The 14,146-nt window shown below is 43.0% G+C and overlaps 1 long non-coding RNA gene across 2 annotated transcripts; it reads right to left on the reverse strand.

Moving 5' to 3' along the window:
- Positions 1-323: 323 nt before the first annotated feature.
- Positions 324-11,267, reverse strand: LOC128352317 (uncharacterized). Of its 2 annotated transcripts, none has more exons than XR_008320316.1 (2): positions 10,289-11,267; positions 324-2,395 (listed from the first exon to the last, which is right to left on the reverse strand). It is a non-coding gene; the product is annotated as an uncharacterized LOC128352317 (long non-coding RNA). The 2 variants fall into 2 exon arrangements; XR_008320317.1 differs by lacking the exon at positions 324-2,395 and adding an exon at positions 8,857-9,408.
- Positions 11,268-14,146: the final 2,879 nt, after the last annotated feature.

The raw sequence follows: 14,146 nt of genomic DNA on the forward strand, positions 1-14,146 counted from the left end.
TTATCAGGGTAGAGCCAGAGGGGGCTTTGGCTTATTTATCTCCACCGGTTGTATGCTGCCTCCAGAATGAAAGATTTGAGAACATTCTGGAGGATCGTGTCGGCCAGTCCCAAAGGGAGCTCCCTTAAGCTGGGATGTCATATTTCGGCAGACACTTGGGTGGCATACTTTAAAGCTGAGATCTGTGTGTGCTGCTTTGGCACTCAGCCTTAAGCAGATTAAGTTCAGATCCTTGGACGCAAAAATAGGGCTGGCAGTGGCACAGCAATGTTACTTCCCCTCCGCCCCCCTACAAGTATAAAAGAGACAAGACAAGAATGGCACACATTTCAAACAAATAATAATAATTCTGCAGTGGAACAGAGCCTGTGGCAACAAGAAAATCTATTGTAACGCAAACAATCTAGTTTGAATAAAATGATGATGCTTCTTGAACACAAGTCCCAATATGACCCAATCTTCATCGCAAAGATGTCACACACAGAGAACCTGTGCCCATCCATAAAGTTACCAAAAGATAGCTACAGCCCCAAAACAAACCAAGGCACTTGAATTAAGTACATACATATACTCCTAGTAATGGGGGGGGGGGAATAACATATACCTGTGTGTGCTGTGCAGAAAGGTTAGGGTTTGGGTTGTGTTTTGCCATGGCCTCAGAATGCTATGTCCTCTGTGTGACAGGCAGGCTGACACATGTGAGGGCACCAGCAGCAAGCTCATCCTTGGCCACAGCTGGTGGGGTGGAGGGAGGCGTGTGTGTGTATCTGCTGCTTCAATCACAGTCTTTCCATGGGAAAAAAACCCAGCAAAGCAAAGTCACATACAAACATTAAAGAAACAAGTGCAAAGTCATATTACAAATTCTAACAAAGAAATCAAATCATCATCATCAATCATATATCATATTCATCATTCATATTAGCATCAATTAATCAATGAAATCAATTCATATCAGCATGCAAGTACTTCCCAGCAAAAAAAAAAACCCCAAACCCCTCCTGCCTGCCTGCCCACCTCACTCCACCACAGCCTCTGGTTGATGAGTGCTGCTGCTGGGCCATGGTGGCACCAGTCCACCACCCATTTGAAAATCTCTGCATCTGCCTCCCCCCACCCACCTTTGTCCCTTCTCCCTAGCCAGTGCTGGCACAGTTACCCCAGCAACACAAGATCTGAATAGATACAAGCCAATCTGGAATCAAGGGGGATGCACCAGCCAATAATTCACACTCGTAAATCACCAATCTGAATCTTGGAGGGTGGGATTTTCCAATTTTTTGCAGGGAAACAAAATGGAGAGCAAGAGAGATTGCCAGAGGTCCAAATCTCCAAATTTTTGGGGTCCGAATCTGGGCTATTTGTTTTGGAACCAAATCTGGGCAATTGAGCACAGAGCTGATTTGTTCTGTCTACAAATTGCACAAAACAGCTTGATTCGGGTACAAATTGTCTTGTACCCAAATTGATTTGCACATCCCTATTAGATAGGGACGTTTGCTCTCTTCTTCATAAGAAGCAGAGCTGCCAGGAACAAATTATCCCAGTCAACACCTCTTTAACGCAGAACCAACACCCACTGTTAATACAGGGGTATAAAAAGGTAGAGTGTACCGTCAAGTTGATTTCAACTCCCGGCACCCACAGAGCCCTGTGGTTTTCTTTTGGGTTTACCATTGCCTCCTCCTGCACAGGATGAGATGGTGCCTTTCAGCTTCTTCCTATATCGCTGCTGCCCAATATAGGTGTTTCCCATAGTCTGGGAAGCATACCAGTGGGGATTCGAACCAGCAAACTTCTGCTTGTTAGTGAAGCATTTCCCCACTGTGCCATTTAAAGTGACTGTATAGAGGGGTATCATTTGGACAAATTGTAAGTCAGGGCTCTTTTTCTTCTGTATATAACCCCTCTTACTAAGGAAATGGGGTTTTTGGGTCAAGTCTCTCTCTCCCTCTGTCTACACACACACACACACACACACACACACACACACACACACACACACACAGTGGTTGCAAGAAAGAAAAAGAAAATAGGGGGGGGGACCCCACAATTTCATATGCCAGACTCAAGAATTTATAAACATTCACATTTTTTCTTCTTTGTAGAACCAAATTTGTCAAGCATACATAGAGGTAAAATTAAAATACCCAATTATAAAGTAATAGAAAATCATAAAATATGCATACAATATCATCATAGGGCCACTAAATAAAACCTAAACCAAACCCCAGTCTCTTTCTTCTAAAGGAACTATCCCAGCTGTACTCCTGCATAGTCCATAGTCTGAAAGTCCCATAGGTGAACAGGCGAAATGACAAAGATCTGGTGCAACGAGGTCAGGTGGGCCCATCCAGAATCTCAAACCAGCATGCAAATCTTGCCCAAAGAAGAACTGCAATATATAAGCAAGTTCATAAATGAATAGAAGATCTCCAAATCTCTCTTTCCTTCTCTGCTCAGGAACTTTTCTGCTGGACTTGAAAAATCTAGAAGATTCTCAGGACCTTCTGCTTAAACTTTTACATTAACTACACAAATACATATAACTATTGCAATATACATTTAACATAATTAAATCTAATTACATCAGTTAACACAATCTCTTTCTAAAATTAAAGACCCTCTTCCTTTTACCTGCAATATCTAGGAAGTTCATGAAAAGATAGATGATCTCCAATCTCCCTTTCCTTCTCTGCTCAGGAGCTTTCTGCTGGGCTTGAAAACTCTAGAAGATTCTAAGGGCCTTCTGAGCATGCTCCACAATCCATTAAGAAAAGGGAGGGGAGTTAGTTTCTAGTTCAGAGAACCTACCAATAGTACTAGGTGTTACATGTACATAGGGAGGGCAGGATGCCATTGTGACTCAAGGAGGCGGTGGTAAGACCACTATTAAAAAAGCCCTCCCTTGATCCCTCCAACCTGGACAACTATAGACCTGTATCTAACCTTCCCTTTTTGGACAAGGTGATGGAGCATGTGGTGGCGTCCCAGCTGCAGAGGGTCTTGGGTGATATGCATTTTCTGGACCCTTTTCAATCTGGCTTCTACCCCGGATATGGGACTGAAACTGCCTTGGTCACTCTAGTGGATGACCGTTGCCAGGAGTTAGACAGAGGGAGTACATCCCTGTTGGTTCTGCTGGACATCTCGTTGGCGTTCGATACCATCAACCATGGTATCCTTCTGGGAATTGGAGGTACTGTGTTGGAGTGGCTCGGTTCCTTTCTTGGGGGGAGGGTGCAGAAGGTGGTGCTGGGGGACTACTACTCGGCCCTGTGACCATTGGCCTGTGGGGTCCCGCAGTGTTCGATTTTGTCCCCCATGCTGCCATTGGGAGAGGTCATCCGGAGACTTGGACTGAGTTGTCAGCAATATGCAGATGACACTCAGCTCTATCTCTCCTTGTCACCTGATCCTAGGGAGGCAGTGGATGTCCTGAATCAGGGGCTGGAGGCCGTGATGGGCTGGATGTGGGCTAATAAACAGAGACTGAATCTAGACAAGATGAAGGTAATGTTGGAGATGAGGAGATTTTACCAGGCCAATCGGGATGAGGAGATTTTACCAGTTCTGGATGGGGTTGTACTCCCCATGAAGGAGCAAGTATGCAGCTTGGGGGTACTACTGGACCCGGCTCTGCTTTTGGAAGCTCAGGTGGAGGTGGCAGCCAGGGGTGCCTTTGCACGGCTTCGGCTAGTGTGCCAGCTGTGACCCTTTCTCGAGAAGGCAGATCTAGCCACAGTTACCCATGCCTTAGTCATGTCATGGCTGGATTGCTGCAATGCTCTCTACGTGGGGCTGCCCTTGAAGAATATCCAGGAACTGCAGCTTGTACAAAATGTGGCAGCTAGGGTTCTATCTGGAGCCGCCCGGTGTGATCACATCACACCTATTTTGAAAGAGCTGCACTGGTTACCAGTGTGTTTCCGGGTCCAATTCAAGGTGCTGGTTTTGACCTTTAAAGCCTTTAACAGTTTGGGCCCAGGATACCTGAGGGACCGCCTGCTCCCAAGGGTTTCTGCCTGCTTGATGAGATCATCTGAGGGGGCTCTGCTCTGGGTGCTGACAGTGAGGGAGGCTCAGTTGTCGTCCACGCGGGACAGGGCCTTCTCTGTTGCTGCCCCCAGGCTTTGGAATACTCCCCCAGTGGCCATTCACTCCTCGGACTCCATCACAGTTTTTAGAAAGCTGGTTAAATTTTTGGCTTTTTATCCAGGCCTTTACATTATTGTTTTATTGCTGCTTCTGTGTGTTTTTATCCATGTATAGTTTTCTGTGTTTGTTATAAATTTTAATATCAGATTTGTTTTTATATTTTTAGCTAAACACTTTAAACTATCATTTTTATTATTATTATTATTATTTAATTTTTGTAAACCACCTTGGGATTGTTTTTAATGATAGGCTTTTAATGTTTTTAATGAAAATCTAACAATAAAAAAATATAAATAGCTTTTTATTGTCTGACAAAATCTACTATAAACAATGCAATACAGAGGCTTTGTATAAAATAGAAATTTTACAATGAAAAGGCTTGCATCAAAAATGCATAGATTAAAAGAGATCATCTTTAAAAATAAATACTAAAAAATAATCAATGACCAATCAAGGCTTGAAAAACTCTCTCTCTCCCTTAGTCTTAAAAGACACTTGGATTAATATATTGGCCACAAAAGGCTAATTCTAGCTTGCATAAAAAACGGTGGCTCTTTAGTGCTTCCTGGCATTTCAAAAAACATTCTTAAAAGGGATATAATATAATTCATAGTTATTACTTCTAGTCTCAAAAAAGAGACTGGCTCCATCTTAAAACCTCTTTAAATGTTCTTCTTTAAAAGTATCTCTAAAAGTCCATAAGGCTGAAACAGCACAACCATAAGGCGGGGCTGATTGCCTGGTCAGCTCAGCTCATGATGCCTTCTGCGTGTGCTCTGGAGCCTTATGGCCTACTTATGGAGAAACTCTCCCTCCCAGGAGTCCCTCCTAATTCAAGACAATCTATTCAGTTTCTGTTATTCAGCCCTTGAAATGTTGCTCTGAGTGGAGACAGGAATATTGTTTTGGTTAGTTGTGTTCTTTCACGTCCTTAAAGTCCGACTAATCACTGGAATGTAAGGCCTTGATAAGTGTCCAGGGAAACTGCTAGGCAGAAGTTCATAAGCAGAAAGGTTATTTTTACCAGCTTCCAAGCAGTTCTAGCACAAGAATGGCTCCTCTGTTGTCAAGCAGGGAGGCCAGATTGCATTTATCCATGATACTTGCAATTAAAAATAGTAGAAACGAATACTGTTGCAATATTAGCAATTAAATAAAATAGGAAAATTATGAAATTGAATAAGCAATACATTTTTTAAACTTTTGTTGAATGTGGTGTTGGAGGAAAGGCAGATTAATTTGAGGAAAAAGAGTACTGTAGGTAGATGGAGACTTTGCTGAGATTCTGAAGGGAGCCTGGGCTTTTTGTGGGAGCCCCAAGCCAAAACTTATCTGAATACCACTTTCCACCAGCACAATGAGCTGCTTTCCAATTGATGCCTCAGATGCTGCCTCCTATTCTTTCTCTGCTTCACATGCTGAGAGAACTGCTTTTCCATTGCCAAAGCACCTGCACACAGGATAGGAAAAGGGCGTGCAAAGCAGAGGAGGTGCCAGCAACCCAAATGCAGCCAGCTACTCAGGAGAGAGGCAGCTTTCAGAAGCAGTTTGGCTTGGGGGATGCTGCTGCTGAAGCACCCACAGAGTGATTTCAGTGCTCGGGAGTGCATGCAGCAGCAAGGAAAGGGGAAAGGTGTGCAAAGTGGAATAGGCACTGGCAGCCAAAATGCAGCCCACTGCTCTGAAGAAAGGGTTTGGAGCTCCCTTCAATCGCTGGGGTCTGTGCAGCAATGAAGTGGGGTATAACTGACTAGCAGCTTGGAGAAGTGTGACTGTTGTTTTTGGAGACCAAGCTACTGACTATGAGGCAAGGGATGTACTGTACTGAGGAACAGCTTAGACAAGTGCATCATCTTTGAAATGAGGCAGCAGCAGCTGCCAAGGTAAGGGCAATTAAGATTATAACTTTGCTTTCAACAAAGTTCCTTCTCAAAGACTCCTGAGGAAACTTAGCAGTCATGGGATAAGGGGACAAGTACATGTGTGGATTGCTAACTGGTTGAAGCACAGGAGACAGAGGGTAGTGATAAATGGAGAGATTTCACAATGGAGGAAGGTAAGAAGTGGGGTCCCCCAGGGATCTGTACTCGGACCGATGCTTTTTAATTTATTCATAAATAATCTAGAAGCAGGGGTAAGCAGCGAGGTGGCCAGATTTACAGATGATACCAAACTCTTTCAGGTAGTCAAATCCCAAACAGATTGTGAGCAGCTCCAAAAGGATCTCTCCAAACTGGGGGAGTGGGAGACAAAATGGCAAATGTAGTTCAATGTTGGCAAGTATAATGTGGTGCACATTGGAGCGAAAAACCTCAACTTCAAGTATATACTGATGAGATCTGAGCTGTCAGTGACTGACCAGGAGAAGGATCTTGGGGTCGTGGTGGCCAGCTCGTTGGAAGTGTCGACTCAATGTGTGGCAGCTGTGAAAAAGGCCAATTCCATGCTAGGGATCATTAGGAAGGGGACTGAAAATAAAACGGCTAATATAATAATGCCCTTATACAAAACTATGGTGCTGCCACACCTGGAGTACTACGTACAATTCTGGTCACCACATCTAAAGAAGGACATTGTAGAACTAGAAAAGGTGCAGAAGAGATGATCAGGGGCCTAGAGCACCTTTCTTATGAGGCAAGACTACAACACCTGGGTCTTTTTAGTTTAGAAAAAAGATGACTGTGGGGAGACATGATAGAGGTCTATAAAATCATGCATGTAGTGGAGAAAGCAGATAGAGAGAAATTCTTCTCCCTCTCCCATAACACTAGAACCAGGGGTCATCCCATGCCAGGAAATCTAGGACCAACAAACGGAAGTACTTTTTCACACAACACATAATCAACTTGTGGAATTTTCTGCCACAAAATGTGGTGACAGCCAACAACCTGGATGGCTTTAAGAGGGGTTTGGGTAACTTCATGGAGGAGAGGTCTATCAACAGCTACTAATCGGAGGGCTATAGGCCACCTCCAGCCTCAGGCAGGATGCCTCTGAGTACCAGTTTCAGGGGAGTAACAGCAGGAGAGTGGGCATGCTCTCAACTCCTGCCTGTAGGCTCCCAGTGGCATCTGGTGGGCCACTGTGTGAAACAGGATGCTGGACTAGATGGGCCTTGGGCCCGATCCAGCAGGGCTGTATTTATGTTCTTGTGTTCTTAACATAGGAGGCACTCCCATTAAGAAAGAACAGCTGAGGCTATGCCGTGCTGTTATCCTGTTCCCATTCATATGTGCGGGTTGGTTTTCGAATGCCAGGATTTCTGTACTGTGGAGCTTGGTTCATAAGTGTGGCCTTTGTAAGTTGGAGAGTCCCTGTAATTATTTTAAGGGCAGGGAAGATAATATTTCCCTTGCAACTCTTAAAAGATGAAGTACAGGTGTCCCTTTTTATTCACCGGGGTTCCGTTCTTGCCTATAGGTGCAAAGACAGAAACTTCAAATAATGACACCTTACCCCATGGGAATCCAGGGATGAAGTTCCTTAAGGTGAAAAAAGGGCCAAAACAGCAGAAACAAAGGGGAGAAAGCACAGTAGCTTGCTCTCCATGCTTCCAGCTCTCCAGCAACCCCCCTGCCAACCCACTAATCCTTCAAATCTTTGTGATTTTTTTCCAAAAATATTGGAGATTTGTTTTTTTTTTAGAAGAGCCACAAAATAGTTCCATGCTACAAAATGTTGACCAGAAATGATAGGTAAATTTTGCCAATTTTTTAAAACCATGAATAAATATATTGAGTCCCTTAGACCCAACTGCAGGTATGCGAAACTGTCTTCTGCAAGACAAGATAACAAGGGCCACCTGTATTGCCTGTGACAGGTATGGAGATTAATTTACAAATGAGAACTTGTGGTTTTTCCAGAGCAGGAAGAAGTGACCACATAGTTACACAATATAAAATACTCAGTTTCATGTTTATCTAAGGACCATGCAGTGGGAAATGCCCTGATCTATCTGCGAGCCATACATGCATGGAAATAGGCCTCATTTTGATTCCCTTAGCTAGATTGGAGTTAACTGCAAATAGTTTCTCAAGAGCCAAGGCTGTTCACATGTTGCCCTTTAAAGAAAGCCAGAATCCTGCCAATTAGTAGTTGAAAAGGAGAAGACAAGGACTTGATTCACCCCCCTCCTTCCCCACACTGCTGATCAGCACAATTCTACCTTCCTAAAGGATCGTACTGGGGGGCTGTGCTTGTGTACTGTTGGATTCAGAACCAAACCTTTTTGCTTCAAATACTCCCTGCAACAAAAAGCACTGGAAGATTCCATGTTAAAGAAAACTATCTCTGATTATAGTTCAAGAGCCTTGTTAGCGCTTACTGTCTGGTGTGCAGAGTTATCTCTGAACCATGGTGAAAAATGACCCACACCAACCCAAATATATCATGCAGACTGAGGGAAATAATTAGGAGTATAATATGGGATGAAGTTAAAACCACGTGCGTGTGGGTGAAAGGATTCCTCTTATCTAATTGGGCTGTGTCTAGTTAGATGCCTTAAATCATCATCTCGTAAGGCCATTAGCTCAGTAGTTTATTTTGCTGTTAAAACACATTTTGACTAAGTGGCAATAATAGACTGCAAGAATGATAAGAATGCCCTTTAGGAAGCACAAAAGAGCCAAAAGAAGAGTAATTGGTGGGGAAATTCTTCATGACAAAAATATGCCATATAGTTCATTCGGGATGTGATGCTGAATTTTAAAGGCACTTTATTTTGAAAATGAAGAACATACAAACAAAACCTCTGGAATGAGCAACTCGGAGGATCTATAGCACTCCAGGCAAAAGTTGTGATTTTTAAATTTATGTATCAATCAATCACAGTCTTCAGTCTTTCCTCAATGTCACTTGTAGCTCCTGGGTTATGGCATTAACAAGTTCTTCCAGCAATACCAACGCTGCCTTTATCTTTGTGCAATTTGTAAATTAAAAGATTATCATCTCCAGAGTTTATCCTATATATCCTGCTGCAAACACCTGGGTGACTTTCTAAACTTTTCTTTCCCATAACATTGTAGAAGTTTGGTAGTTCAACATGGGAAATAAGCCATTGCTCAGTAATACATTGTCAAATACGCTGTGCAAGAGACTATTTGGCATTTTCCTCTCCTTGCATCTCTGTCTCAACCAAATTTTCATACTTGGGAAGGAGATCTGTCTTCATGTCATAGTCAGTGATATTCATAAGCGGCCTGAATTCCCAAGGACATAATACTGGAGCTCAGAGTCACATCATGTCATTGACTGACAACAGGGAAAGACAAAATAAAGTAAATATTCTCACATTATATATATATATATATATATATATATATATATATATATATATATATATAAATTTATATACTGCCTTTCATTAAAAACAATCCCCAGGTGGTTTACAAAAATTAAAAAATAATAATAATAAAGACAGTTAAAAGTATTAAGCTAAAAATATGACAACAAATCTAATTTAAAATATATAAAATACAGACATAAAAACTTTACTCATTACAGTTTTGTACAGATTCAAATCAACATATGGAATCCAGAACTTAAAAATGCACTGATGGCTCCTAGCTGTGAAACTGACTTTAAAAGATCAGACAAATTCATAGAGAAATATAACAACTATTACACATGGAAGCAAAAGAAAGCCTTCATTTTCCAATGCCGAATGCCTTGGTATACCAGATGTCTACAAATGTGAGATAATAATCAAATAGTATCTAAAATTGCATCGAGAAGGGCAGTTTGGATGAACTCCTCTCTCCATGCAATTGGGCTCCAGTTTGTTGATGGGCTGGCATGCCATATGGGGGGAGTAATGTGTGCATCTATGCTCATCATTCATGTGCTGAAAGAAGGCCCGCTGGTGGTCCAGAAGAGGGGCCCTCCTTCCTTCCTTCAACTGCCTACTAGTCTAGTCTCTTCTTCTAGTCTTATTCTCAGCCTCAATCTTCTTTGACCATCTTGCTGGAGCAGACCTTCCAACTGACCGTAACTCAGGGCTGGTTCAGATGACATACAAAACCAGAGTTCTGTTCACCTTCGGTTTCACTACCCAAACATCTGGACTCAGATAACGGCAGTTAAGAGGGATATTGGGTGCCCACGGTTTCCCTCCCCTAACTGCAATTGTTACCTTCAGTTTGTAGTGAGTTACGCAGCTGATAACTGCACTTCACAGCGCCTCCATTATGCCGGATCCAGGAATTGAGGTTAGGCTTTCCTCAAACTGGAGTTGAGCTCCTCCCTTGCTCTGGCTCCTATTGGCTGTGCAGGCTGTCATTCAGGACAGAAGGAAGCCCACACAGCCAGCTCCCCACCTCTCTACAGTCTCGCTGCAGTACTGCAGACCTGACTGCAGTAGGTCTGAATGTAGACTGGAGAGTGGGGGGAGGGGAGCACAGAACCATGGACCCATGGTTCTGTATGTCATCTGAACCGACCTTGACTGTGTTAAGCTTCCTTAGCTACATTTTCACTCTAAAGCTTATTTAGACTCCAGGAGCAACCACCCTCCTAGCCACTGCTCCTGCCTAGCAACAGTGGTGCTGCTTAGCAACAAAGTTGCCTGTGTCACCAACAGAGGGCCTCAATTTCTCTGAACAGTAAAAACAACACAACACAACAAAGTATCTTTACGGGATTTACTCTGAGGCATAACCATGGTATTTTTACTTAAGAGAATCCTTTTAAAGGGAGACATTCTCCACACATACTATGGGATTAATATAAAAATGTTAAGGTTATCATCCGATAACCAATGTTCAAATCAAAGTAATGTTTTCAAAAGGATTTGAAGTTTCAAACAAACATCAAAATATGAACTGAGTTTTGTCAAATGCAGAGCATACAACAGCTCTCCCATTGTGATGCTGAACAGAAAGGATTATTTTTCCAGTGTACTGAGAGAATACTAAAAGGGCTTTCACATGATCAGCTTAGATAGGAACACACAGAACGAAGGCTGAAATGCATTCTTAGGTCCATTTCCCACTGGAATGATTTTATCTCAAGCACTTTTTTTTTCTTACAAAGGAGAGTACTCTTGAGATTCATTAATAACCCATACCAAAACATTGGAGGGTTTTAAAATCCAGTTTCAATAGCTTGTTCTCTCTTTGTGTAACTTTTACACTGTAATCCTGCTACATCTCTCAGTAATTTGCTCTTTTGAAGTCCAATTTAATTCCCATTATAGCCAATGGGAAGCATTCCATCAGTGCTAATGAACTTTATTCCCAAGTAGTAGCATTTTGTTTTACTAGTTCTCTGCCAGAAAATAAGACTCACATGGACTAAAAACAATATTTGCTTGTAATAAAGATGCCACAGAGAAAAAGATCTGGAACTGAAAGTAAACTGGCTGGCCCACTGTCAACACTATATAGATAATGTAGGAGATTTGCTTTGGAATCATGGGATTTTCATCTCAACACATTTACAAATAAATAGATTAAAGATAGATCCTCAGAGATGGTATCATTGGATTAAAATCCAAGCCAAGGAAGAATTTTTGGTACTATAGTGTGTGTGTGTGTGTGTGTGTGTGTGTGTGTGTGTGTGTGTGTGTGTGTGTTTGAGGCAAACATAACCTGCTGAAATTCATGTTTCTAATCCAAGACACACAACATTCAGTAGCCCCTATTCACAAGTTACATTCAATGGACATGCGATATTCTGTGTATAGTGTATGCATGTAGCAATCTGTACACATTTACAGTTATTCACACATTATGTTCAACACACATACAGTAGTACATTTCCTAGCTATACCCTGTGTTTGAGGGGTCCAGGTTCACTTTTTAAATGAATGCATGTACAGTCATTCACCCAAGTATATGACCAGCATCCTGACTACAGAAAAACCAGTGCTCACAAAGCACTGATACTGCTGTGCTTCAAACAAATGCAGCTCCACCAATCATACAGGGTGTTAGGATTGCGAAATTCCATCTATGGCATGTACCACTTTGTTGCAGATACATCAAATGCAGTGGCATTTGGAAAGTATATGAAGCATTTTACTATCCATTGCAAACTAATAGTGTAACACTATTACACTATCATATCAGTGTTACCACCACCTTGAGTTCCATGGATGAAAGGCAAGATATAAATGTAATAATTAAAACTAGGTAAAATGAGGTTTGGTTTTGGCTTTATTTCAGTCTAATAAATCTCATGTTCCACTTCATCTTGGCCATTGTAAGTGAGTTTTTTTGCACTTGGAGCTCTATCATCCTGGAACTGTAATAAAGCAATTCTAAGTAGAGGACCATCATATATGGAGTCCCCATTCATAAAAGTAATTGCTGTTGGACTGGGACATAAGTGTGTTGTTTTTCTTGTCTGTTGCCATGCAGTTGGTCCTGATGGTTGTGTAGGTGTTAAAGTTTGTGCGTACAAAAATACATATTTTACTATTGCCTTTCTGGATTATACATAACATTCATAAGGGCTTTTTAACTGACCTAATCAGTGTTCCCTGTAACAGGGGCGTAATGATAGGGGGGGCAGGCAGGGCACGTGACCTGGGCACCACCCCGGCGGGTCACGTGGGGGGGCGCCAAAAAGTGGCATCCCCCCACCCCCCTGGATCGCCCGCGGCGGCGGATTGCCCGCCGAGGAGTGCAGGTAGAGCGATGCCAGGCCAGACGGCAGGCCTCGGCGTCGCTCTGCCTGCATTCCTCGGCAGGCGATCCGCCACCGCTCAGGACGCTACAGCCAATCGCCGCCAGCCACCAGCCACCACCGCACTCGGCAGGCGACCCACCGCCGCCAAATCGCCGCCATCGCCGCCGCACTCGGCGGGCAACCCACCGCTGCCCGCCACCACCAAATCGACGCCACAGCCGCCACACTTGGCGGGTGACCTCCCGCCACTGCCAGCAATCTGCCACCTGGGGTGCTGCCGTGCCGCCGGCACAGGTTTGTGGGGGCCAGGGGGCGGGGAGGCGCCATTTCAGGGCAAGAGCTTGCCCTGGGCGCCATTTCCCCCCGATACGCCACTTCCCTGTAACAGGGATGTTGACTACAGCTCCCAGAATCCCCAGCTGTAATGGCCTTTGGCCGACAATTCTGGGAATGGTAGTCAACAACATCTGAAAATCTCTATTACAGGGAACACTGGACCTAATTTCATTTTTTTTCTTCACTTGGCTTAATGTCTTTGATGTGGTACAGTGGACATTTGTTTTGGATGCTCCACTCCATTCCTCCTTATGGCTATACATTCTCTCCTTATGTCTCCTTTAATGGATATCCCCATTATCAAGGGTTAGATTAACAATGCCCTTGTTCATTTATGTTGTGGTGAATAGAGATGTAAGAGTTAATCTGGCAGCATCACAAGAATGGATCATTGATTCTCTTTGATCTTCACCATCTTGACACTCCTTGAATGTGATAACCACAACTTATCTTTGAAGTTATTCAGACAGCTCCCCTATAAGCAATGAAACCTATAAACAATGAAATTCAAACTCATCATAAACATTAAATGTAAAATTAAGAACAATTCTCATTGATTTCAGTAGAACATTTCAAAATGTGTGTTTTAAGATCACAGCTTATGTATGTATTTGCAGATGTAACCTGACAACATTTTCCATGGAAGCCAACTAAAAGGGGAGTTAATTTGAATGGGAAGAATAAATGGGTATCAGTGGACACACAACAGCAGGAAAATGTGAGTTCTAGCCTTCAACTCCTCATGGCCTTGGCCATCTATGTCCCATTCCTGGCCTGGGTGCCTCTATCCTTCCCACTGCAACTGGGATCCTTGCCTGTCCTTTGCCTTCCTATAGCACCAGAATTGTCATTGACTCCTTACTCTGATTGTCTCTGAGCACCAAATAGTGGCTCACATACTGCACAGAGAAGCATTCACATTTTGAGAGCTACCCACATTGCTGTGAGTTTCTCAAAGCACAACCCCACTGCTGCAGAGGCAGATTGTTCCATTTCCACCAAATCTTGTACAACAGCAATAGCA

The sequence above is a fragment of the Hemicordylus capensis genome, chromosome 3 (genome assembly GCF_027244095.1).
Source record: "Hemicordylus capensis ecotype Gifberg chromosome 3, rHemCap1.1.pri, whole genome shotgun sequence".
NCBI lineage: Eukaryota > Metazoa > Chordata > Lepidosauria > Squamata > Cordylidae > Hemicordylus > Hemicordylus capensis.